Below are 23,067 nucleotides of genomic sequence, written 5' to 3'. Positions count from 1 at the left end.
TGCATTAATTCGCAGGTCTCGGCAAACTTGGGCCTTGCAGGTGTTTTGGACTGCAACTCCCACCATTCCTCACAGCCTCAGGCCCCTTCCTTTCCCCCTCAGCCGCTTAAGCCATTGCAGTTCAAGTGGTATTCAAACTGCATTAAGTCTACAGTGTAGACTCGCAGGCCTGGGCAAACTTGGGCCCTGCAGGTGTTTTGAACTGCAACTCCCACCATTCCTCACAGCCTCAGGTCCCTTCCTTTTCCCCCTCAGCCGCTTAAGCCATTGCAGTTCAAGTGGTATTTATTTGTCGTGTCAGGGTAACCAGTCAATTGTATTACAATTCTAACAGAACAAAACAGACAAAATACAAAATTTGCAAGCTTGGTAGTTGATTAAATGTCCTTTGACCAGTAGCTGGCCACTTGGAGTGCCTCTGGTGTTGCTGCAAGGAGGTCCTCCATTGTGCATGTGGCAGGGCTTAGGTTGCATTGCAGTAGGTGGTCTGTGGTTTGCTCTTCTCCACACTCGTATGTTGTGGATTCCACTTTGTAGCCCCATTTCTGAAGGTTGGCTCTGCATCTCGCGGTGCCAGAGCACAGTCTGTTCAGCGCCTTCCAAGTCGCCCAGTCTTCTGTGTGCCTCAACCAATGGCTGATACCAAATGAGAGACTCCCCCCTGGGCACACAGAAGTTCAAGTGGTATTCAAACTGCATTAAGTCTACAGTGTAGACTTGCAGGCCTGGCCAAGCTTGGGCTCTGTGGGTGTTTTGGATTGCAACTCCCACCATTCCTCACAGCCTCAGGCCCCTTCTTTTCCCCCTCAGCCGCTTCCTCAGTGAGGAATGGTGGGAGTTGCTGTCCAAAACACCTGCAGGGCCCAAGTTTTCCACCCCTGCTCTTTCTTTCTGATGTTGAGCTCTTTTGGAGGGTCTCCCAGCGGGAGAGATCCCAGAAGACCGCAAAAGGGGTCCTCAAACCTCGGTGAGCAGCCAGCGAAAGCCAATCCAAAGAGCAAAAAATATTAAAAATTAATCTCACCGGAGGCGGAAGAAGTTCAGCGACCGAAGCGTTTATTTTGCGATTCAGCTGAAAAGGATGCAATTGTAGTGATGATTCACATACAAGCATGGTTTTACAGAATTTCCAGGCATTTTTATAGCGTACAGACAAAGGAAACATTTTCAAAAATCCCACCCGCCCTCTGCCGGCCGGCTTCGCCCTGATTGGCTGGCCACGGAACAGCTGGGAGGAGGCTTGGCTGCGCGTCCCGCCTCCTGTCCAATCAGCGAGCTCCGCTGCCTCTAGGGGGCCAATCAGCGCCTTCCTAGCGCCTCCGAAGATGGTCCAATCGGCAGCCAGGAGGCGGGACGAAGCTTGACAGTTCAGAGGAAATGATGAGCCCAGGGGGCATCCGCCAGCTGAAATGTGGGGCTTTGTCCTCACCGGCGGGGTGACAGATAGGGGAACAATGAGTTTCCTGGTCTATGATTGGATTTGGGAGGAAGTGTGAAAAAGGGGCTTTTGATGGTATTTGGACCTCAGAGCCTCGTAAAAAGGGGAATCAACAAATACCTAAAAATGATTCAATCAGTCTTTTCTTCCTAAGTTTCGGTTGACCCTTCCCTCCCTTACTGTCTGCTCTGAAAGTTAGTTTGAGAAGGGATCAACCACACGGCCCATGCAAATGTAAATATGAACCGTTTCGGGAGGACAAAGGATTTCCTCCCTGTCACAGTAATCCTTAGGTCACATTCCTTTTGGGGCAAGGGTCAAAGAGGAGAAGCGGGGAGGGGAACCAGAGTACATTTCTTATAATATTTCATTACATACATTTCATATATTTTCACATTTCATGAGGCAATCCCATCCCCAGTGAAAGTTTATTAATAAAAATATTCAGTCATTTCATTATTGAAAGAAGTTCATGGTCTCCTGGTGAAGGCACACGGAAACGGAGGCTACTTGCGAATCGGGGCAAGCCTGATCTGAAGGTTTGTGCCCCAAAAAATGTGGCAGAAAACAGTCCGGGAGGTGGAGCAGAAAGTCAATAGGAGAGGGCAAATAAGAGAGTCCAAGGAGGGTTTCCGGGTTGCGATTGATGGGGCAATGTCCTTTGGGAAACTACATTTCCCTGATCAGAGGCCGGGACCCATGCCTGGCCACCTTCCCGGGACTCCTACGGGTGGCCGCAGTGGGTCCCTGGCTGCTGGATCCGAGCGGGAGCGAATGCTGCCGAGGAGAAGCGAAGAGCCTGGCTAGTTTGACAATCAGCTGTTTCTCTGCAAGATAAAATACTTAAAACAAAACTAATTTTTTTCCCGGGTGAAGGGGCCCAAAACGAGAAAAGGGAGACAGCGGTTAGTCTTAAAATTAATTGTAGAAAAATATAAAATTGGAACGGCGGCGATCCGCCAGTTTATGTGTTTTCGTGGATAAGGGGGTCTGAAATGGCGGTTTCCGTATCCGCGGTCCAGGCGAACGCAGATCCGGGGTCTGGGGGGCACCCGGAAGCGCCTCCCGCATGCTCACGGCTCTCCGGAGCCTGGAAAAGGGTTTATTTTAGTGCTGTTATGGTTTGAGTCAGAAAGGATACAAAAGTATCAAGCGGAGAGATGAAAAGTTGCAAGTTTCAAGTACTTTTATTAGGGAAATGATACAAAGTAAAGGGTAAGGGAAAGCAAAGTGAAGCTGCAAGCATTCCTGGCTTTGAGCTGGCTGCTGGGGCACATTTCATCTGCTGGTCCCAAAAGCTTGATCCAGGAACTGCGGAACTCTCCGCTGCGGTTCACACCAATGTGAAGGCGGGGCTCCCCGCTGCGCTCGGGCTCATTTCCATGTCCAGTTTTATTAGGCACAACCTTTAGTGGGCCACAGCCATTTCCCATTAAAACTCAGGCCAAGTCAAATGTTTAGCCTTATTTAAACACTGCCCTGGAGCCTCAGCTGACCTTCCTTCTTTTCCTCTTTCAGGGAAGACACGATTGGACATCTAATGAGTAAGAGTCGCACGGTTTATGAAGGAAAACAGCAACAGATGTCAGGAAACCGGCCTGCTTTCCTACCTAAACTCTACAGAAGAGGAGGGCATCCTGCTGTCACTTTAAATGCCACGGCTCAGTGCTCTGCAATCATGGAAGTTTTGGGTCCTTAGCCCTCCTGCCAAATAGGACTGTAACTCCCATACTTCCATCGCATTGAGCCATGGTGGGTTTTGGGGGTTTTTTTGTGTGTGTCAGGAGTGACTTGAGAAACCACAAATAGCTTCTGGTGTGAGAAAATTGGCCATCTGCAAGGATGGCCAATCTGCAAGGATGGCCTGGGGACGCCCGAATGTTTTACCATCCTGTGGGTGGCTTCTCTCATGTCCCCGCACGGGAAGCTGGAGCTGACAGGCAGGAGCTCACCCTGCTCCCCAGATTAGAACCGCCGACCTTTCAGTCAGCAGTCCTGCCTGCACAAGGATTTATAACCCATTGCACCACTGGCGGTTAAAGTGGAGTCAAAGTGCATCACTTACACCAGGGTTCCTCAAACGAAGTCCCTCCAAAGTCGTTTATCTGGTCCCACCCTAAACTTTGGACTTAAGGTTGCCTTAAGCCTGAAACGACTTGAAGGCACACAACAACAATCCTAATTAACTTGAGTATCAGCCAAAAACAGTCACATACTTCCCACTAAAATACTGGTAAGCTTGTGTTGATTGTTCTGCATTTTAAATATTGTATTATACTTTCTGTGTGTGTGTGTGTGTACTATAGATTGTCCACAGGAATTAATGCATTTTTTTTCAAACTATAGTCCGGCCTCCCAAGAGTCTCAGGGGCTGTCAACAGGTCCCTGACTGGCAAAAGTATGATAGCTGGGACCCTACGAACCCTATGCTAGTAGTGCAACGTGCGTCAGAATCAATGAAGGGAAGTCTGCTTGGACTGCTCCCAGCTGCTGGGGCTGCTTTCTTCGAAGGGCAGAAAGTGTGGTGGCGGCCAGGGAAGGTTTTTACAAGGCCCTAGTGCGAACAGGGAGTCAGGAATCGGATCCCCAGTTCCCCCCTTCTTCTGCTTTCCTCTGCCCGCTTTCTAACAGTGGAAGAGCCGGGGCAACCAGCATAGGGCCCCAGCTATCATACTTTTGCCCCCTGACTTATACAGTGCAGATTCACCCATGATTTTCAGACAACTGAAGACCTATACGTATCCCTTCCAACAGCCCTGCTCGGTCAGTTTTTAACTATGAATTTTAAAGTCACGTCTTTTCTCTAATGTATTTTCATCTTTGTTCTGTATATTTTAATATGTATTAACGTATGTATTTTACTGAATGGTTTTATGATGACATGTTATTTAGTATGTTGTGCCCCACCTCGACCAGTGAGGAGAAGCAGATAAGAAGTAAATATTATTGTTGTTATTATTGTTGTTATTATTATAGGGTTGCTGTATGGGCCATGCTCCAAAAGGACCCTGTGGTGTCACAGCGGGTTAAACTGCTAAGCTGCTGAACTTGCTGACCAAAAGGTTGGTGGTTCGAATTTAGGAAGTGAGGTGAGCTTCCTTTGTTAGGCACAGCTTCTGCCAACCTAACAGTTCGAAAGCATGCAAATGTGAGTAGATCAATAAGTACTGCCTTGGCGGAAAGGTAATTGTGTTCCATGCAGACATGCTGGCCACATGACCTTGGAGGTGTTTACGGACAACGCCGGCTCTTTGGCATGGAAATGAAGATGATCACCAACCCCCAGAGTCAGACATGACTACACTTAGTGTCAGGAGAAATCTTTACCTTTTCAGCCATGTTCCAATAGTATACACTCCTAGGAAAGAATACTCCTGGAAAATTGGCCATACAATCCAAAAACCTAAGAGCAATCTGGTTATTCCAGCCAAGAAAGCCTTCTACAATACATCATCATTTGATACATAGCAAGATTAGTATACAACAAACAAGATCACAATGCTGGCTTTTGTACTGGATCACACGTTGGACACTTCCCAAGTGTCTAGGACTGTGTGATGTATCAGCGAATAATATGTGCAGATCCGAGTAAGGTGGCCTTTTGCAACTGACAGATGGTATTTTTGTCAGTGCCGATTGTTTTTAAGTGCAGGCCAATATCTTTAAGCACTTGCACCCAGTGTTCTGATCACAACTAGGACCACTTTTATTGGCTTGTGCCAGAGTCGTTACAGTTCTATCTTAAAATCCTCATGTCATGTAAGTTTTTCTAGTTGCTTCTTGTCAATTCTGCTGTCACCTGGGATTGCAACATCGACAATCCACACTTAGAGGGTTTTTTTCTATTTGGTTTTCCAGCATGAATCTGTGATCAACTTTTACTTGGAAACTGACAAAAGAATTCCACTGAAGAACCAAGAGATTCTGAGAGGCATTCTCTGGGTCCTGCTTTGTGCCTGGAGGAAGCTGACCAATAGGTTTTTCTGTGGGATTGCCCAGTAATGGTGAGCTATGGGGAAAAAATAAGCAGGGGTGAGAGTGGGGTCATATACTAGCATCTTGCATATGATCCCTGGAATAATTCCCCAGCATACAACTTATTTGATGAAAAACTGCTGACTCAATTCTGGTGTGCTACATATCAGTCATACCCAAATGTCACCATGCTTTTGTTTCAAGTTTTGCTCCCCAGTGTGACTACAGAACTCTGTTAGAGTGGGTTTTCAACACTTCTCCAATTGAAAACCAAAACAAGAAACAGATTAACTGTTGAGAATGACATGAGGTTGCATTCACAAACACTAAACCATGAATTTTAAAGCCTATAAATGAGTTGCTATTTCAGTCTTTGCGTTAAATAGGAATTGTGGGAGTTGAAGTCCAAAACTCCTGGAGGGCTGAAGTATGCCCATGCCTGCTCTATAATATGGGGTCGCGACTTGAAAAAGGTAGAAGACCTAGATCAGAGCTTTCCAAACATTTCATGTTGGTGACACAGTTTTTAGACACACATCATTTTGTGACGCAATCATTCAGGTTTCCTAGCAAACAAGGTTAAACCAGTCCGTTAAAGGAGATATGGATACTTAAATAAACTATAATAATGAAATGTTTGGGGATGCAATCTGTCTCATGAAAATCTTTCATTTATATTTTTTTAAAATACATGCTTATTAACTTCTTTACTTATTTCATATAGAGTCAGAGGTTTCTGGTTATGTTCGCGTGACACAATAACATGTCTCTGCGCCAGTTATGGGCAACCTTTTGCGGTTGGTGTGTCAAAATTCGCCAAAAACCTGAGCATAACTTGGGTGGGGTGTCACTTCAAGAAAAAAATGGCAATATTTATAGTTTAAATAAGAAAAATGTATAATCCATGCTGAGTTATAGAGTGAACAATGCTCAAACGTGCAGATGTTAAATTTGTAGAGCCTTTTACAAATTTAAGAATGGAATTAGTTTGGCTCTTATAAGGTGTAGTTCTCTGTGTCTGCGTGTCATCAAAAATAGCCATGCGTGTTAGTGCTGACACGAGTGTCATAGGTTCATCATCATGGCTCTACACACAGCTTGGAAACCTCTGACCTAGCGAGAGAACATTTTAAAACAAATCTATGAATAATCAAATCTGCAAAAGTAAAGGAACAACTTTAACATTTCATTTTCAAGATCCTCAGCATTTTCAATTTAATGAGATGTTTGTGGGTTGCAACTCCCATCACTCCCCTTTATTAGTATTATTTTTTGTACATTTGTACCCCGTCCTCCTCACCCCGAGGGGGAACTCAGGGCGACTTCACAACAGGCACTGGTTCAGTGCCCTCCACATTCATAAAATACATTTAAAACAATTCATTAAAACATTACACTAATAAGGTATTTGTTTAAAATCATGCAGGTTTAAAACCCAAGTCCTGGTCAACCCATTGTCATTCATATCACGAGTCTTATTCTCGATTGCTGCCTCTGTCGTTCAAATACTTGGTCCCATAACCAGGTTTTGAGTTTCTTTCTAAAAGACAGGATGTCAATCTGATGTCACTGGGGAGCATGTTCCACAGGTGAGGGGCCACCACTGAGAAGGCCCTGTCTCTCGTCCCCATCAGTCGCATGTGCCGGATATAGATAATCAGTGTTTTCCAAGAACCCCTGGAGCTGCGAGGCAACCACATGTTCCAGGACTTTGTCCAAGAAGGGGAGATTGGAAACTGGTGGAATGTTGTTTAATTGGGTGGGGTCCAGTGATGGTTTTTTTCAACAGTGGTTTTATTACAGCTTCTTCTAGGCTGGCTGGAATCTTGCCTTCTTGTAAGGAGGCATTAACCACCACCTTCACCCACCTTGCCAAACCCCCTCTGGCTTCCGTTATCAGCCAGGATGGGCAAGGGTCTAGGATGCATGTGGTCGCCCCTCACCTCTCCAAGGATCTTGTCCACGTCCTCAAGCTGCACCAATTGAATGAATCCATTAAAACTGGACAAACAGATACTCGTGTTACATCTTCAGAAACTACAGTTAACATGGTGTCCAAGCCAGAGTGGATCAAAGCAATGTTGTCCACGAAGAACTGAGCAAATGATTCACAACAAGCTGCCGTGTTGTCAGGCATCCCGTCACAAAAGAGAGTATTCACCAACCCTCTGACTACTCAGAACAGCTCCACCGGATGGTTCTTTGCGGATGCAATATTGGCTGCAAAGAAGGATTTCTGCATTGACATAATCATCTACCGAGGTCACGGGAAAATCCCCAAGAGCTGTCAGGAATCCATCCGGATCCATAAGCCTCCTGGGGCAGACCATCTTAATGGACCCTCTGCCCTTACAGAGGTTAGGGGGCACAGTGAGCCTAAACTTGATCAGGTAATGGTCAGTCCATGGCAACTGAGAAATGGTTAACTCCTCTACCCTGCCACCTAAATCCCATCCCTGGCAGAAAACCAGATCTAATGTGTGTCAGCACAGTGAATAGGGCCAAATATTATTTGGGACAGCCCCATGGTTGCCATGAAAGACCTAAAGTCCTGAGTTGCTCCTGACAGGGTGGACTCTGCATGGATGTTGACGTTTCCCAGCACTATAAACTGCTGGAACTCCAGCACCAGGCTCGAGATCACCCCGGCTAGCTCAGGCAGGAAGACTGTAGTGCAGCGGGGTGGTTGGCACACTAACAGAATTCCTATTCTGTTCCGGTCACCTACCTTCAGGTGGACACATTCAAACACGGCTGACTGTGGGATGGGATACCTGTTCAAGGAAATGGAATCCCTATAGACCACTGCAATCCCGCCTCTGCGACCCTTTGTAGGCTATGTCAGCTAGATCTGAAGGGGATCTTCTGGAGGAGGAGAAGGGCAGAGAAAATTAATGAAATACATAAGCAGCAATGAATTCTGAGAGTTGATTAAGAAGTAATTTACGTATCTTTCCCTCAGTTATACAAAATATGTAAAATAAATCAGTACAGGTGGGCTCTGACAGTATGATCCTATGCACATTTCCCTAGAATTGCTTTCCAAGGAGCTTAAGTTCAAGGATCTCAATATGTATGAATGGGATCCTAGCCAAAACCACAGTTGCTATGCCATCTTCGCAAACAGATTTAGGGTGTTCAGCAAACTGCAGATGTACTTTGGCCCTGGTTTTCCCCTTAACTTTTAGTAGTGCATTACAGCTTGAGAAAGTATGGCTTCAAAGGAGCATTTACAGACTTAATGCAATCTCCAGAATTGGTGCACTTTTGTCTTTAAAAGTACGAGGGAAATTATGGATGTCATAAAATGAATCTGGTATATTTCAGGGAAAAGGGCTTACTGGTCCTTAGAAGGATATATAATTGAGTCTGCTGGGGCGTTTCCCTTTATACCAGACCTCAAATGAATAAAAAATATTTTTGGATTCATTTCTTCAGTCCTTTTGGAGAAAAAAAATAATTGAAGAGGGTCACTAGAGGTAGTAAATGGTCCTAAAACCCACTTAAAATTCATCCACTAGGTGAAGTAATGTCTCAGAAAAAGGCAATTGCAAGAGAGCAGACAATACAATGAATATTATATCCAACAGAAAGTACTAATGGTCTTAACACTTTAAATTATAAATCTAACAAGAGAGAACTAAAAGGGCGCATTACATACAAAACCCTTTTCATTTAACAATGAAAAGCAACCTCAGTCCAGCAGAGTGGTAGGCAAGACATTGAATTTCACTGTTTCTCTGACTGCTGTTTTTAAATCCCAAAACCACAGAGGTCTCAGGTATATTTCCTTTTTATTTATTATTCAATTCCTAAGAACTGGAATACAAAACAGTTCAAAATAAAAATGGAGAGAGTTTTTTTAAAAAAACAAACAAACAAAACAAAACCTCACAACTTGTTAAAAGCTGTCCTTTAAGACACATCCATTAAAAAGTATCAGAAATGATATTTTGGGGGTGCAATTGAAAGCCCCTTCCTTATAAACGATCAGTTCCCCAAAGGCTTTTTGGGGTTTTGTTGTGTTTTGTTTTTTAAGTATTTGGTGGATGGGTAACAAGGAGGGATCTAATGTAACCTCCCTGAGGAGTGAGTCCCACAACTCAGAGTAACTGGCAAGAAGGCTTTCTATCCGATCTCTCCCAGATAAGCCTCTTAGGGCCCTTCCACACAGCCCTATATCCCAGAATATCACAGCAGAACATCCCACAATATCTGCTTTGAACTGGGTTATCTGAGTCCACACTCAGATAATTTGGGATTTTCTGCCTTGATGTTCTGGGATGTAGGACTGTGTGAAAGGGCCATGGTTTACCTGAGTCCACACTGCCATATATTCCAGTTCAAAACAAGGATTTTATTCAGCCGTGTAGGGCCTTAGTAGGGACTCTTCTTAGAGTCTGAAGTGGTTCATTTGGGGGGGGGGGGGGTGTGCAAACAGCCTAGACTGAGGTAGAGCTAGAGAGGGAAAAGCTGTAATGCCAGCAATTTGAGGGCAGAAGGAAACTTTCAAGGAGGGCATACAGAATGAGAATAATTCTGAATGCTCCACCTCCTTGAAATGTTCATTCTGTCCCCAAATTGCTAGCATTACACTAATTTAAAACGGTAGCTGAGCATTTCATACTCTCCCAATACTTCATAGACATCCATATTTCACTGAGACAACTGTGGCTAAACAATGTTAAGAGTGCACTCCAGATGGCCAAAATAATTAATGAGGAAGAACACACTAAGTAGGAAAGGCTGCAGCAGTTTGCTTTTGCTGGGGTCTAATGAGAAGAGCAAGGTTTTGCCCACTCTACTTCTTTTCCTCTGGATAAGTTACAGAAGTCAAATTATTTCTGTACTTTGTACTCAACTTGCTACAACTGAAGTAGCAGGACAAAGTAAGGAGGAAGAGAGAAAAGCATTATTATTATTATTATTATTATTATTATTATTCATGGGACATTTTAAAAGTAGGTGAAAAATTAGACAAAGAGATAATTTGTCAGGACTATTCTAGCTAAATCAGAACAGTTGATGGGTGTAACATTTAGAAATACTGTTTAGGCATCTGAAGAAATGGGACAGATCCTTGTTATCAAGGGCACATGAGTAAAGTAAACAGAAGAGGGTAGGCTTGAATTTTTTCAGCATCTCAGCAATGTGAGAAATGCTGGGAGTTTTGATTTGGAGACAATAATTCTTATTTGAGTCAATGCCTTCATTTTTGCCTTCCCACATAGCTAGACCCAAGCCATACATGGTCATACCTAAAAGCAAAGGAGAAGCACCTCTGAGTATTTGGAGCAGAAGTTGTTTGCTGCTCCTCTCCTCATTAATGCAGGCATCCAGAGTTGTGTTCATGACAAAACCCACAAGCACATCCTTACCTTAATATGCAGAAAGTGTGCAGTTGGTCCCTCAGAATTTCCTTTCCTTACTAGAAGGGCACAAGAATTAGTCATTTGCTAACCTTAGTTTTCATTAAACGTGGAAACTAGCAATTCACTGACATTTACAAGCGTCCAGCTGTCTTGTAAATTTCACTTTTACTGCTAACCTTATTGAAATAGAGCAGGCAGACACAGTGAAAATGCCACATGTTCAGCATTGTTCCAAGACCAATGAAGGTTCTGCTTTTACCTGGCTTTATCATGTACAATCTGAGCGAATTCCTGATTGTTTTATATTAAACTCATGAATTTTCTTCTCAATAGTTTGTTTTAATTTGTACACAACAATACTCTAAATACCAGTAGAAAGGTCTATATGAAATGGGAGTGTTGTGTTAAAATAATTGGGGGGGGGGGGGGGGCGGGATTAGTTTAAATTAGATTGACCCTCTGTTTAGTCAGCAAGTAATCAAGCCCAAATCAGTGCACATTGAAAGTACAAATTTTAGAGGAAAATTACACATTAATGCTCTCAGATGGGACAGCAGCACTATGGCGATGAACAGCACTCAAATTTTCAATAGTCAGTATTGGCAAGGATATGATCAGAGAAATAATCAGCTCACATCCATGCATAGTCTGCACTGTGTAGAATGGACTACAGCTAATTGGACTTTGAGTTCAACTGAATGCCTTTTCTTTTTGTATAACTGCATTAGAAAGGTGTGGTCATGCTTTCATTAATAACATACGGAAAATATCCTTTTTGCATAATGGATGCAAACAAAAATCACTCCTAGGAAGGAAGAAAAAGAAATTGCTTGCACCTTTTAAAAACTGTCCATCACTAGAAGCACACCCTCATATCTTCCACTTGTGCTATATTCAGCACTGATTGTCCCAAGTTGTGCCTATTAAGCATTCTGGCTGTGCTTTAAAGCTTTTTCTCCATAGCCTGTCACTGTTGTTCCTAGAAATAACTGACAAGTGTATTATGGCAGCAAGTGCAAAATGCCATTCCCAGCTAATCCCCATGCTCGCTGTAGATTGCAACAAGATCCAGACCATAAAAACAAAGACACACACACACACATACACTATGTGATACTATTTCTTTATAAATAATCCTGAACTCCATACTAAATATTGTCAGTTCCCAAGTTACAGGTTCTGTAGGTGTGTTCTTAAGTTCAATTTGTACATAAGTCGGAACAGGTACATTTTTAAAGTGTAACTCCATCATATACGTATACATTTATTTATTTATTTATTTCATTTTCTACCTCGCCTTTCTTGACCCGAGAGGGGACTCAAGGCAGCTATACATATACATATATAGTATATATGCATGCATGCTTTGGATAGCATAGGGAATGGTTAACACCCATGTGGTGTTTATTTTGCTGTCTGTGCCCCTGTTCAGAAGATTTCACCTCACTTTCTGTTCCTGTGATAATAGGATTTTGGGAAAAAAAATGTCTTGTCAAAACAAGGATTGCTAATAATAATCAGTTAAGGCCAGGCATGTAGCCGGGGGGGGGGGGGGGGGCTTGAGGGGCTTCAGCCCCCCCCCCCCCCGAAATTCTCATGGTCATTTGCGAAAAGGCCTTACTGGTGCATTATTTAAACTGTTATGTTTATTCATATCATGATCTGATCACCATACTCAATATATCCCATATGCATGGGGGTATTGGGGTAACAATACAAAAGGTTTGCTAGGCTAGACCCTCTTTCACTCAGACTCAGCCCCCCCCCAAAACTCAGCCCCCCCCAAAACTCAGCCCCCCCCGAAATTCAGCCCCCCCCAACCCCCCCCTGAAAAAAAATTACCCCCCCCCCCCGAATCGAAATCCTGGCTACGGACCTGGTTAAGGCACCTTTTCCCCATAGTAACTCATTCAGGAGTGAATTTCCCTTTCGAGGGGTAGATTTCTCTCAGTTCCTATTGTCTCACCCATGTTTTTAACTATGAATCATTTGTAAGCCAAATGTTTGTAACTTAGGGACTGCATGTACAGTTGTGCAGGTTTGTTAGAAACCATTTTAATGTGGGCATTACATGTACATTGTTTTAAGGAATAGCCTGCTAAGCCTGTCCACCACTAGGCATTCTCTGTAAATGCTGCTGTGGTTTGCAAAATTGTTCTGGATTGGAAATCTTTGGTATGCTGCTTCTACATGTACACTAATGCAAATATTAACTGTTTTTCCATGTAAAAGTCAAATAAATATTGGCTGTTTTTGAATGTGAGCTCATTTGGATGTGATCTGCTACTGTACTAAATGGTACAAAGCACAGTTATAAGTAATAGTGGGCTTTAAATCAGGGTGGATAATGTGTGACCCACAAGCTGCATGTGGCCTCTGGATCCCATCATTGCAGCCATTTAAACACCCAAAATATTCAGCATGGCTTTCAGGCAAAAAAACAAATCCAACGTCCTTCAAATGCTTACAAAAAAGAAAGCCAACCCATGCAGTGCACTTCAGAATCACCGCCATCCTCAGATACTTTCTTTTCCTTCCAAGAGGGAAGTTATACTAGTTCCAGTGACTGCTTTGTAGGGGAAACAGAGGACAAAGAAGGTATTTTGTTTTGCTCAATAGGGGTTCAGCCTGTGGTCAAGGGAAGGGGTTGGAAAATTGGCCTAGATTGCTACACAGCTTTATTCCTTCCCTCAACACCATCACTAACCTAAAACAACCAGGATAAGTTTTATTCAGAAAGTGAACATTTTTCAGCTGCGGTGTTCATTTCGTGCAGGAATACACTACTTCAACAACTTCTGACATGAAAACCTGCTGGCAGAGACCAATGGAAATGTGTAGGAATGCTTCAAGTAGTATACATCTGTTCAAGTAAATCTGAAACAAAAGCCATAACTATTTTATTGCCCTTCTTAAAAGGCACATGACAAGGCAGGGGCTCGCTGAACTCTGGACTGTTTTCCTTGGCCAAGGAATAACTGCAACTATCACAGAGTTCTTGGAGCAGCCATTCTGTTATACCCTTTCTCCTTTACTCTTTCCATATGCCAAATCGGCCCTTACCCTTACCTACAATAGGTAAAGAAAGAAACAGGCAAAGTGTTTCTTTTCCTATTCTTGCTGTATAAAGCAGGTGCTAGAATTACAGAATTGCACAACTATGGGTGCATCCGTACTGTGGATTCAATGCAGCTTGGCACTACTTTAAGTGCCATGGTTCTATGCTGTAGAATCTGGGCATAAGGTTTGATGTGGTAGCAGTAGGCTAAAACCATGGTAAAACTACAATTCTCAGGATTCCATGGCATAATTTCAAAAGGAGTACTCTTCCCACTAGCAACTAGAAGTGCCATGCAATTAATCCATCTATTGGTTTGTTGTAGGTTTTAATCCATCTATTTCCTCAATAGATTACAGGAGCACTTCCAAATAAAGCCATTTCTCTGCAGTCACACTGCAATTTCATTCATTCATGAACATTTGCAGGTAATTTGGTGGTGTTAGCTTCTATTTATAGCCCTTTCCTTTTTCTTTTCTTTTTTTTACTATTGTGTTGTCTATCTTTATCAAATATTCCATAGAGAATCTCTGATTAAAAGGAAAACAACAACAGCAGCAGCACGGTAGTGTCTTTTGCTTGTGAGCCCTAAATAGCAGTGCCTGACAACAGCCAACCTGGGAAAGGAAAATACCCAAAAATGTGGTGGGCAAATAAGATCATAATCTGGAAACATCAAAACATTCTGTGAATGAGACAGTGTAAAAGCAAGATAAAAGGCACCTGATTTTACTGAGTAGGTGTATTTGTCGGACTTATTTTTGAGTAAACATGTCCATGATCACGCTGCAGGAGCTGTTAGAATCTATTCTGCTCAGGATTTTAATCTGAATTTTAATAGAACTACTGAAGCTGCTAAACCTATTTGAGGAATAGTTTCAGTACCTTAAAGTTTAGTCTGAACCCCAGAGTGGATTTATCTCCTGGGGAGATAGAGAGTTCATTCTTCATCCTTATCACCACCGGTCACTATCACAATTACTGGTATTTCCAACAACATCTAGCAATCAGCAGAATCCAAATGCTGCCCAGATAGTGCTGGCCCATATATTTGGTAGTATGTTTCGATGTCAGTAAAAAAAGAGCAGCACATAGCTAGTTATTTACTTTGTTCTTTTTGAATTTGCACTGCCAAAGATAGGGAAAGGTGTTTGGAGGGGATTCTGTGCCTTAGGTGCCAAAATGTATTTTACTCTATAGTGTCTGTAGGGGGGAGGGCGTATCATTCGCTGTTCCATTTCAAGTAAAAAAAAAGTCTTAAGTCAGACTTGGAATAAGCAGGACAATTAGAGCTTCAGACTGAAGCAGATTTTACCGAATCTGGGACAGACATTCTGACCTTATTGGGAATCAATGACACCTTGTGGTTTGCGTTTCAGTAGAATGGTCAACTTGCTCTGAATTTTAGTCTGAAAGGAGCTATGCAAACAGTGGACCTTGTTTGGGAAGAGTCGTCTAGAGATTGGATGAAAGCCTAGACATGATTCACCAAATCACTGAAATGGGAACAACCAGCCTCTGATTTAGAATGCCTCGAAACACACACATGCAAATACATATGTAGTGAAATTCCCAAATTTTAAAAGGCAGTGCTTTGTTTTAAATCAATTACATACATTGGCAGTTATATCTGCTAGCATACAGGTGAAGAAAGCTTAACACAAAAACATACAAAATATTGGACTTTATCACAGTAGGGCATGGATCCACTTTGGTTTCTGCCTCCTGCAGAATTCTGGGACTTGTAGTTTACGGAGGGGCCTTTAAACTGCTCAGCCAGACAGTCCTGGGCCTCACTAAACTACCCCAGAATTCTGCAGATGGCAGAAACCGGATTTAAAGTAGAGCCATGCTCTAGTGTGAAGAGCCTAAATGTCTCCTATAACATAAAATGACCACTGTAGATTGCCACAATGTTAATATTTCAGCATTCAAGCCAGCTCCATGTTTCTAGAGCCCACACAACAGGAAAAAGATTGTTCCTAATTGTTTTAATTAGCAATATTCTCCAAGTAAGGATGCCATGATGTTAATTATAAAAATAAACTTGCATTACATTTCTCCCATTTTATTATCCACTATCTCCTGTGGTTTACCACCAGGAAACCTCTGGAGTGAAGATATCCAGAAAGGATTAGGCAACATACAATTATGATTTGTACACTTGCCACACTGATGTTATCCAGCCTTTACTGAATAGAAGGAATATCATGTAGAGCAATACTAGTTTAATGATATTTGCCCACAAAAATGCAGCAGAAAGAAAAATGAGACTGACTTGACTCCACAAGGAACAATTCACACAGGAGTCTGCTTTTTTAATGTCAGGAGTGACTTGAGAAACTTCAAGATGCTTCTTGTGTGAGAATATTGGCCGTCTGCAAGATTGTTGCCCAGGGGACACCCAGATGTTTTGATGTTTTACCATCCTTGTGGGAGGCTTTTCTCATATCCCGCATGGGGAGCTGGAGCTGACAGAGGGAGCTCATCTGCGCTCTTCCTGGATTCGAACCTCCGACCTGTTGTTCTTCAGTCCTGCCGGCACAAGGGTTTAACCCATTGCGCCATCAGGGGCTCCAGGAGTCTGCTACAAAAATGCCACATAACAACATGTGCAGTTATGTGTTGTGCATCATTGTATCTCACATACTTAAATAATGCTCCAGTATTTGGGTGTTAAATCATAAACATGGAAGCTAGATCCTATGGAAGGAGGTCTGAAACAAGATAGAAAGAGAAATTCCCACTGAATGTCTAAAATTCAGTTTCCTGACCTCTGGCATAACTGGAAGCTATGCTGTCATATCTTACACCTTTGTATTGGGGAAGATCAGTGGCATGTTTTAATTCCTTCTTGAGCAAATTCCCTTAGAGCAATGGCAGTGGCTATTTTCCGCTCTCAAAAAGACTGCTTCACAGTACACCATAGGGAATTGGTCATAGTGCCAATCCTATTCATGTCTACTTAGAAGCAAAACTCATTGAAGGACTTAAAGTATTTGCAAAAGCATGCGGCCACTGCATTGGTCATGCCTCTTTTTCTAAGAATGTTAGTTCCCCCAGAGCTAATGGTAAGAGACTGGCCCAAAATATTCTTGCATGTTCAGCAGGATTTCCATTGTATCATTTCACACATTGCTGGCTGCATTTCAGAAAATGTAAAATAATACAGCTAATCCATTGTTTGATTTGCTGAAAATGAAATTTGATTCTTTGAGGAGGCTTAATTCCCTCACCCCTTTACATTCTGTAGCATTAAAAGAAACATTGACATTCCACTTCCAGCCTGTAGTCTGTTAAGAGTACAAACAAAAACAATGCAAGCAACTTGCAATGCCCAGGAGCATTCCAGGAAGCAAAATGGGATTTATTACATTATTGCATAAAACCAATTGCTTGATCCAACTAAAATAGATCTATTGACTTAATGGAATTTATATTAGCATAAAAACCATTCAGCAAATACATTTTTGGCTTGGTACGTTCCCAGTTTCCTGTTGCAATGCTGGCTGACGGAATCTGAGAATTGTAATCCAAAAATAACTTTTTTCCAAATTCTAAGGGAAAAAGTCATTAAAAACACATATCCCCATCATTTATAGAAATCACAGCCCATTTATCAAAGCTTGTGCAGGAATGATGACTGTCAAACAAAAGATGTCACTAAACTCACTGTGAAGGGATTAAGTTTCAGCATAGACCTTGTATCACAGCACACACAATATAAAAAATGACATCAAAGCACTCCCACTCCATTATCTTGAGTGGCACAGGCAGCAATAACATTACTGTTCCAGTATGCAAAGGGATTTTGCCGTGCTTTAGAGACTAACTGAGAGAATGAAGTTGGTAATATATCATCTCATAAACTACGGGTGCATCTACATTTAGGAATTAATGCAGTTTGATATCACTATAATGGCTCATGGTTAGTGATACAAATATGTCAATCTGTTCCAATGAATGCTGGAGACAAAATGCCTCTGAGGACTTTAATACACTATACTGTTATAGCACTAAATTCCACTATAACTGCCATGGGAACATTCTGAGGAATTATGAGATTTATAGTTTAGTGAAGTCCAAGAGCCAGGCTAAAAATAATAATATGAATTTCAATAGGAATAAATGTAAAGGCAGAAAAAAAATGAAACATACAAATATAGAATGGATCACACCTGGTTTGAAAACAGTATGTGTGAAAGGATCAGGAGTCTTATACACATGAATCTACAGTGTGATGCAGCAGCTAAAAAGCCAGTGTAATTCTAGGCTGTGTCAATAGAAGTATAATGTCTAGACTGAGGGAAGCCATATCCCCACTCTGTTGTACTTTGGTCAGACCTCATCTGAAATACTGTGTCCAGTTCTGGGCACCAAAAAAACCCAAGAAGGATTTGTGTGTGTGTGTGTGTGTGTGTGTGTGTGTCTGGAGGGACTTGAGAAACTGCAAGTCTCTTCTGGTGTGAGAGAATTGACCATCTGCAAGGATGTTGCCCAGGGGACAGCTGGATGTTTTGATGTTTTATCATCCTTGTGGGAGGTTTCTCTCATGTTCCCGCATGGGGAGCTGGAGCTGATAGATGGAGCTCATGTGTGCTCTCCCTGTATTCGAACCTGCAACCTGTTGGTCTTCAGTCCTGCCGGCACAAGGGTTTAACCCATTGCGCCACTGGGGACTTCTAAGAAGGATATTGACAAGCAGGAACATATCCTGAAAAGAGCGACCAAAATGTTCAGAAATTTGTAAATTATGCCCTATAAGGAGTGACTTAGGAAAATGAGTATGTATAGCTTAAAGCAGAGGAGGTTACATGATAGTTATGTTTAAATAGGGCAAGTTTGTTTTCTATCGCTCTAGAGTAGGTTCAAACTCATGGAAAAGAAATTCTGCCTAAAAACTATTGGTAGGACCTATTCAACAGTGGAATAGGCGGCTTCAGAATAATAAAAGAAAAATCATTCCTAGGTGTACTTATTTTGGAAGAAGCCTTCAATGGTCTCTGGAGTCTAGAAGACTGAACATGTTTACTCATACAAAGTGTATCTGACATGGTTGTTTTATTTTGCAGGTGCATATTTTAAACATGTTGGGCTGGTCTTTTTTTTTTTTTTTTTGTGAGGTAGGAAAATTTTTATTTCTTCCTCTGGTACAAAATTTCTGTTAATGAAATAACACTGTTAAACCAAGATATCCTTGTAACAATGCAGTTAAATCTATTAATTTTGTGAGCTTTAATATCACTTGGGGGGATTACGAGGCCAGTTTGAAGAAAGCTGTTTTGAAAGTTCTAGTGACCTAGAAACAGGGGTCCTTTATTATTTACCATGCTTAGAGAAGAATCATCTAAATTGTCATTTTGTAATATTGGACATCCATATGTAGTTCCCAAGGCTGTTTGTGACATACACACCAGAGTCCCCTGATTTTTCTTTTGCTGTCACAGAAAATTGGTCCATTGACTTGCTTGGAATCATTCAGAAGCCTCTGTTAACATTTTAAAGTACGTTTAAAATGCACTGCTTAGCATTTTTGGGCCGTTCTCATATTTGAAACACACCTTTTTAACCTGTGTTTTTCAGCTATTAATGTGATCCAGCACGCATTTTCGGAAACCCTAACCCTAACCCGTCCTCCTTTTTACCCGGTTCCTTCTGCATTTTAGGGCCTGCGTAGGGATTTTCTGCCTTGATATTCTGGGATATAAGTCTGTGTGGAAGGGCCCTCAGACAACATTTTGCTGTCTGGGGATTTTGGGAGTTGTAGGCCAACCTGTTCTCCAATTTTCTAAGCTGTAGTCTTAAAAGATGATGCTGTCAAGGTGATGCATGCCATATGCCAGCAAATATGGAAAACACAAGAATGGCCATCAGACTGGAAAAAGTCAACTTATATCCCCATACCAAAAAAGGGAAATGCGAAAGACTGCTCCAACTTCCGTACAGTGGCCCTTATTTCTCATGCCAATAAAGTAATGCTCAAGATCCTGCAAGGAAGACTCCAGCAATACATGGAGCGAGAGTTGCCAGATGTTCAAGCTGGGTTTAGAAAAGGCAGAGGAACGAGAGACCAGATTGCCAATATCTGCTGGATAATGGAGAAAGGCAGGGAGTTTCAGAAAAACATCTATTTCTGCTTCATTGACTACTCTAAAGCCTTTGACTGTGTGGATCATAATAAATTGTGGCAAGTTCCTGGTGGGATGGGCATCCCAAGCCACCTTGTCTCTCTCCTGAGGAATCTGTACAAGGACCAAGTAGCAACAGTAAGAACTGACCACGGAACAACAGACTGGTTCAAGATTGGGAAAGGCGTACGGCAAGGCTGCATACTCTCACCCAACCTTTTAAACTTGTATGCAGAACACATCATGTGATGTGCGGGGCTTGATGAATGCAAAGCTGGAGTGAAAATTGCTGGAAGAAACATTAACAACCTCAGATATGCAGATGACACCACTCTGATGGCCGAAAGCGAGGAGGAGCTGAGGAGCCTTCTAATCAAGGTGAAAGAAGAAAGTGCAAAAGCCGGGTTGCAGCTAAACATAAAAAAACCCAAGATTATGGCAACAAGAATGATTGGCAACTGGAAAATAGAGGGAGAAAACGTGGAGGCCGTGACAGACTTTGTATTTCTAGGTGCAAAGATTACTGCAGATGCAGACTGTGGCCAGGAAATCAGAAGACGCTTACTTCTTGGGAGGAGAGCAATGTCCAGTCTCGATAAAATAGTAAAGAGTAGAGACATCAGACTGGCAACAAAGATCTGCCTAGTCAAAGCCATGGTATTCCCTGTAGTAACCTACGGATGTGAGAGCTGGACCTTAGGGAAGGCTGAGTGAAGGAAGATAGATGCTTTTGAACTGTGGTGTTGGAGGAAAGTTCTGAGAGTGCCTTGGACTGTGAGAAGATCCAACCAGTCCATCCTCCAGGAAATAAAGCCCGACTGCTCATTGGAGGGAAGGATACTAGAGACAAAGTTGAAGTACTTTGGCCACATCATGAGGAGACAGCAAAGCCTGGAGAAGACAATTATGCTAGGGAAAGTGGAAGGAAAAAGGAAGAGGGGCCGACCAAGGGCAAGATGAATGGATGGCATCCTTGAAGTGACTGGACTGACCTTGAAGGAGCTGGGGGTGGTGACAGCCGACAGGGAGCTCTGGCGTGGGCTGGTCCATGAGGTCACGAAGAGTCGGAGACGACTGAACAAATGAACAACAACAAGTCTTTTCCAGCAATGCAACTGATTCATGTATTATAAATTTATACTCTGGTTCTTCTGATATGTTACAAAGGACTCACATAGGTTGGTCACATCACCACTTTTTTCCAGCAAATATTGCATGATGTGGTATTCTGATGGGGAATTTCACAATTGCAATATAGGAGGAACGTCTGCGCCACCATACAAGCTTTTGCTGACAAGGAAATAGAGAAAAAAATACTGGCAATGTGTGAAGGAGAATAAAGCATAATGTCTTGCATTAGTTTTCTCAACAGAAGTCAAAGTTGATGACCTGCTTAACAATATCAATTTGTCTTTGAATATTGGTTTATCAAAATCCTGCTAAAACAAACAAACTTTTCTGCTACTTCCAACAGTGTACTGAGTTGGAAAACACTAGAGATTAAAAAGAACAAAAAACCAGACCATCTAGATGTCTCTGGAGTCTAAAAAAGAAAGCACAAAAACACAACCTTTTACCTTTCTATTTTGCTTGCAGGCATAGTTATGTCTGTTTTCTCCCAGTCAAGTACCATTTGTAGATGCCATTTCACCACTCTCTCCTAGGAGTTTTTCACCCGCCCCAGTGTTTTGGTTTTTGCACGTCATGCTGTCCGGAGGTTCCTGACTCATCCATCACATGAGACAAGGAACAGGAGCGCTGGCTTTATCTTTTGTCTCATGCTGTTTACCCACCGTTCTAACAAGTGGGATGACACAGACTTTATGTAATTGTTCACCCTCCGGGCAAAGACAGGGCTGAGTTAGTTCGATGCTCAGTTTCAGAAATCAGCGGGCCACAAAAGACATTGCAAATGGTCTTTCTCTCTTTTGCAACATTTACAGAGAAACACTTTGAACTAGTCCCATGAAGTCACTGATCCAGTTTCGTATTTATAGATGACCCATTGGAAGACTTTTTAAGTGGACAGGTCAAAGAATGAGAGCTAATGCATTAAAAGAACAATCGTAGCTGTAGCACCACATTTGGTGTGAGTGAGGACCTGACATTTATTTTCAAAAGATAAAACCACTATTAACAGTACTTCTTGGTCTAACTAATAATATATACCTTTTCCTCCACTACTCATTTGGGGAGGTTTTTCTATTTTATTTATTTATTTAATTAATTAATGTTCTCTTTCTCTCTCTCTCTCTTTCTATATATATATATATATCCCTCTCCTTCTCCCCGAAGGGGACTCAAAGCAGCATTTACACATAGGTAACAATTAAATGCCATAAAAACAACATACAGTTAAAATACATTAAAACCAAAAAAATTAAACATCTAAACATTACACCAATTGTGAAAACCATGCAGTTCAAGATCGTAATCTGGAGCCATTCCAGTTGTCATTGCACATATTCCATATCCTTTTATTGCACTACAGTTATCCGAAGGCTTGGTTCCATAGCCACACTTTTACTTTCTTTCTGAAGGCCAGAAGGGAAGGAGCTGGTCTAATCTCACTGGAGAGGGAGTTTCACAGCCGAGGGGCCACCACTGAGAAGGCCCTGTCTCTCATGCCCACCAACCACACCTGTGAAAGAGGTGGAACCGAGAGTAAGGCCTCCCCAGAAGAATTTAATCTCTGAGAGAGTTCATTTTAAAGTATATTTTAAAATGTATTTTTAAATCGACTTACAGTAGACTGTCAGTTAACCAGAAGTTAAGTGGCAGAACTCTCAAGCAACTGACAAGAAATTGAGGAAATAATAGTTTAAATCAAAATCAAAATAAAATCAATGTTAAGCAGAAATGTTACATTATCTTAAATTATCTTTATTTGCCCTAATTTACTTTCAATACTGCATTTCAATATTAATATTAAGCCAATAAAGAGTTTCTGGTATGGTATAGTGTGAGATATGGTACTAATTAGGCCTATTTTAATAGTAACTCTCAAGCAACCAGAAAGAACATTTATCTAGCATCTGCCAACCCCATGGGTTCTGGTTACCTAGGAACCTACTGTAGAAGCAATATCATTGTAGT

The 23,067-nt window shown here is 42.1% G+C and overlaps 1 long non-coding RNA gene across 1 annotated transcript; it reads right to left on the bottom strand.

Moving 5' to 3' along the window:
• Nucleotides 1–953: 953 nt before the first annotated feature.
• On the bottom strand, nt 954–21,649 carry LOC137096264 (uncharacterized). Its single transcript, XR_010909381.1, has 3 exons — nt 21,549–21,649; nt 8,142–8,278; nt 954–5,447 (listed from the first exon to the last, which is right to left on the bottom strand). It is a non-coding gene; the product is annotated as an uncharacterized lncRNA (long non-coding RNA).
• Between the last annotated feature and the right edge of the window lie 1,418 nt (nt 21,650–23,067).

This window comes from Anolis sagrei, chromosome 1 (assembly GCF_037176765.1).
Source record: "Anolis sagrei isolate rAnoSag1 chromosome 1, rAnoSag1.mat, whole genome shotgun sequence".
Classification (NCBI taxonomy): domain Eukaryota; kingdom Metazoa; phylum Chordata; class Lepidosauria; order Squamata; family Dactyloidae; genus Anolis; species Anolis sagrei.
This window is presented reverse-complemented; position numbering and strand designations above follow the sequence as displayed.